Below are 5341 nucleotides of genomic sequence, written 5' to 3' on the forward strand. Positions count from 1 at the left end.
GAGCTACAAATATACCTTAACAGCCGACTCAGACACAACTTGCTGAAAAACCCTTCCCGTATCTATCAAGAGAGAGTAAAAAAATGATCACAAAGATTCTCACATGGAATATTAGAGCTTCTCGCTCTAATTCTCCTGATTTATTCCAACTAGCAAACAATGAACAAATAGATATCATTGACCTATCTGAAACATGGATAAAACCAGGGATGGTAGTTTCTACACCTGGGTATAAAGCGCATGATACCAGAGATGATGGAAAGGGAGGCGTAGCGCTCCTATATAAAAGCAAGTTAGAGTGCAAAAAGTTAGATATAAACTTTACCCATCCTCCAAATACACAATTCCTTGCAGGAAAGATAGGACCTGTTACGCTCATCTCGGGATATGTTCCGCCGGGTGTTACTATAATGGAGAACCACTGGAGAAATCTGTTTTCGCTAATAACAGGCCCTTTCATTCTACTGGGGGACTTTAATAGACATCAACCTCTGTGGGGGCACGCAAAAGTAAACAATAACGGTAGAGAACTGGAAAGATACATTGAAAATAATAGCCTGGTGGTGTTGAATGATGGCAATCCAACACATATCACATATACAAAATCAAGTATGTTAGATATAATCGTTGCATCACCGGACATTGCACTTAGTTGCCAGTCTACCACCTTCTTAGACACATTTTGTAGCGACCATGCTTCTATATTGACCATATTCAATTTGGATCTCCGTCGTCCGTTGGATCTCTGGAATAGCAGTTCGGGACTGAGACTGAAAAGTGAGAAAATAAACTGGGAAAGATACAAATATTTATTAGAATACAGCTCAATAAATGAACCAGAATATGATGACTTCCAAAGTATAATTTTAAGTACGGCCAAGCAATGCCAGAGATCAGCATCTTCAAGTTCGAGGCCACCATGTGGGATGACGAATGTGGAAGAGCAGTTGCCAAAAGGAAGCGTTTAATAGCCATTTTTCATAAGATTGGTCGTTACGAACACTATTTACGAGCTAAACAGCAAATGGCGATAACAAAAAGGCTTTTAAAGAAAAAGAAACGAGACAGTTTCAAAGACTTTTGTGGCAGTTTAAGCAGGGAATCAAAGCCTTCGGCGGTTTTGAGAAAGATTAGGGCATTCAAGGGATTCACGAATAGTCTGGGTGGAGTGTCATCTTTTAACTCAGAGTGGACTGAAGAGTGGACTGCACGTTGAAGCTGGTGTTGTTCCCCTGAGTATCAGACGGGAGAGCAGTACTAAGAAATATATGTGGAAATTAATGTCCATCCAGAATACACCTGTGATAAATGCGATACGTCGGGCATCTTTTTTGTTTGGAGCTAAGCCCTTCTAGTTGAGCAAGGGAATGCCCCTATTGATTAAAATTTTTAACATGATGAGCCAATGGGAGTACCGCATATATAAGCATTTTAGCCTACCTGTAAATATTCGCTCCAAAAAGTGGAATAGGCTGGATTTTATGAACAAATGCAATGTGAATATTCCAGTGCAGCAGCTTATACAAAGCTTCCTGTTTTTCATAAATGTGGTGTGGTCTGGTCATGTACATATCTACACAGATGGTTCAGTGATACATGACCCCAGATCTTCTGCCTATGGGATTTATATTGATGGCGAAGTCCTATCAGAGAGCGGAAGGATTCCAGAGGTTTCCTCGATATTCACAGCCGAGTTATATGCAATTTGCAGGGCACTAAAACTAATTGAGAGAAACCAATATGAAAGAAGTACCTATATGAAATCAGGCCAGAGAACAAGGGAAAGTATTATTTCGAGGGCAATCCGAGAGTGGGAATGGTACCATGGTTTCAAGAGTTCAAGTTCACTAAGAAATCTGACATATCAGCTCTGTGCAGATTACGAACGGGCCATAAGAGATCTGCAGCTCATATTTTTGGGATGAATTTGGTGGATTCACCCCACTGTGACTGTGGGATGATATCCACCACTAATCACATTTTTAATGTAAAAGCAACAGTGTTGCTACAAACGTTCTCAAAAGTGGACTAATCACTCAAAAAGTTCACCTTCCAACATCAAGGCCGTCTCAGGCCGTCTCTGTTAAGGATGAAGGATAGCAAGATATATTGACTAATTTTAAATTTTATCAAAAACTCTGGATGTGTTGTTTAAATATTTATTATATATGTGTTTATGCGGTTGTGTCATTTTTGTACTTTGTTGCCCCTTATTAATCTTTTTTAAAACTTTTTATTTACCGATCCGAGGCCTTCCCACACTGTGAAAAGAGCTGATAGGTCTCTGCTCGTGAAAAGTTTGTATAAATGTTGAATTATTTTATTTTTTGTTATTTTTATTATTCATAAATTTATTGTATATTTATAAATTAGCAGGGTGATTCCGTGTAATTATCTGTAGACATCTTAATAGTTCATTCACCTTTTTATTGTTATATTTTTTATTTTTTGCTTGTTTATATGCTCTTTTAGTTTGTTTATACTAGACATTGACTGGCTACATACACTGTAAGGTATGAGCTAAGTGCACACACCTCCACTCTATTATAGAGTGGAGGAATCAGAACAGACACTGAGTTATTTTTCTTTTTGATTGGTAGTGGCTCCATTTTACTGTTGCGAAGTTTATGTGCCGGACCGTCTTTTGCAGAACCTTGAGGGTGATAGTGTTCTCCAGAAGCACGAAGAATGCTGGTGTGGTCCTCATCTTCGAGACCTTTTTGGAGATGATCTTGTATCTATCTTTCAGGTCCTCTTCAACTGATTTCGCTGACCAGTCCTCCGGGAGGTTCCATATGACAAAGGAATGGTTCTTCTCATTCTCTCTCGAGAACGTATAAAATGTTGTTTTGTTCTCTTCAAGTGTTTTTAGAAGAGTGTTCGATACTTTGAGATCGGATAATTGTCTTTTTGAGGGGTCTGTTGTACGTAACTAGCACATCATTTTTTAGTATTTGTTTGCAGGTCTAAATGAACTGCTGATTAGATTCATCGCGATGCTCTCCAACGATGATTATAGGGGGGCCTTTTTTTTGTTTTTTATTCTTCTTTGTAAGTTATGTATCCATTTTTTCCATGGGTATTTCATCTTCCCTCATATAGAATAGTGGCTCGAACCTATTTTATAAGGGGATTGACTGGTTTTCAGCCTCAACTTCGCTCGCTAATCTCTTCTGCATCTTACTTGGTGGTGGAGCCACAGAGAAAAATTTCCCAGGTGGTAATCCACTAAATTTGATAAATATGAGATGCATTTTATGGACCATCATAATGTTTTCTTTTCTTAACTAAATCTTTCAACTGTTTTTACTATAATAATAATAATAATGCAAATAATTTGTTAATTATTTTAACACTATGACTTTAAATTAATTTAAACTTTAGAAGTCATTGAAATTTAATCAAATTTCTCTCTAATTAATTACCAGTAAAGATTTGTCATCAAAATATTGATTTCTTCTAAAATTTAAGAATCAATTTTCATAATAATTATAGCTGTACGTATATTGAGAGTGAATTTAAACAAACATATAATTATGAAATACACAATTTAACGTTTCCATACAATAATAATGAAATAAAGTTCCAAGTTCAAATTTATTAACCATAGGTATTTCTGCGTTAGTTATAATATATGTTGAGTATCTAAGTATTCATATTAAAACAACATTTATTTTTTAATGTTTCTAGTAAATGTATACATAAATATTCAAATGTCAAATATAATTTTGAATAAAAAAAGTTCATTTTTATGATAAATTTTTATTTATATTAACCTAATTTTTCAGATTCTTCCATTTTTCATTATCAAAAATATTTTATTCATATCATGTTTTTTGTAGCAGAAAAATGTCATTATATTTATTTTATATTAAAATATCTAAAAATTGTAATTTTGCTGGTCTTTAGTTTTCAATAAATTTTAATTTTATTTATCAATTTCAGAATTCTAATGTAAAGGTGAGTTAGGTGAATAATTTAGTTTATAAATGGTATAAGTACAACTTTTACTAGATTTTTATTTAATATTAAATTAAAATGATTACTTACGTATATTTTATTTTCAACGGAAAAATGTCGGTCAATATCCCTTTTTCCAATTAATATGTATTTTGTTTGTATATATAATAATATTTTCTTCACAGAAATTTTCACTGTTAAACTTACAATGTTATTTTAAAGCTCAAAGTAGTTTAAACAGGGATTTAAAGGATTTATATCTGCATTGCTGAATTATTGATGGAATGCTCGAGGTGATGGTAGCATCAAAGTTTTACTTCTGTCCGGACTTAATTCGACTCGAGCGTAATAATAGTATAAACTCCAGGCGATTTAATTATGCAATCCGCCGTGTAATATAATCGTTATGGTTATGAGTGGACAGATTTCTGAATACCAAAAAAAAAGAACTTCCATTACCAAAGTACGAGTTTTTTCCATCCAGGACAATCCGGTCCGTTCCGTTACAAATGGGAAGGTCAATTAGCGATGATTAAGCTTCATGAAGTCGGGATTAAACAATTAATATCGATTCAATCCGTCGACGATAAAAGTTTAAGCATCCCTAGTAATTGCTGACCATCTGTTCCAACAAAAAACAAACGAGTCGAAATAATAATCCAACCCTTTTATTTTACGAAATACATTTACCGTTTAAAAAAAAACAAATACAATTTGTAATTGCGACAATCGTTTTTCTTTCAAGTATAATCAAAGCAAAAGTGAAACTTAGGATGGATAAACAGACTCCAATTACAATGACGGTTAATAAGTTTAATGCATTTTTCGTGTTTATTCTTCTTCTAAATTCGTCGCGTTAATTCAACTTTCTGTCTCGAATCCGAACTGAGCGGTTCTTATTAGTTAAACGGAAGAGCGTCAAAAGTTAAGATATTTCGCGTCAGCAAATTTGACTGACGTTATTTTGTTAGTCTTAGTTTACCAAGAATTAAAGTATACCCAATTTAAATGTCAACCGGGATCTTAAATTTACTCAATGTTTACATTGATGAACAGATTGTGATTGTCAAAAAATATTTTATTCATATAAATCCAAAAAAATAAATAAAAATAATTTAACAAATTCATTTGTTGTAATTAGTTAAACCATTTAAGGAAAAAAAATGAACATAGTGTTGATAAGTTCCAACGTCTTCGTTTTGGTGCAATTTTTGTGGTTTTTTATTGACTGACTGAGGGTTTCTAAAATGGGAATTCCCAGGACAAATTTCCCGGGAATTTTGGAAACATATATAGTCTCGATTTAGAAATTGAAAATGTCACAAAATTATCAACCTTCAGACGACGCCTGTCAAAATTTCATAGGAATCTGACGTTTACT

The sequence above is a fragment of the Nicrophorus vespilloides genome, unplaced genomic scaffold (genome assembly GCF_001412225.1).
Source record: "Nicrophorus vespilloides isolate i.1.1-1 unplaced genomic scaffold, Nicve_v1.0, whole genome shotgun sequence".
NCBI classification, from domain to species: Eukaryota; Metazoa; Arthropoda; class Insecta; order Coleoptera; family Silphidae; genus Nicrophorus; species Nicrophorus vespilloides.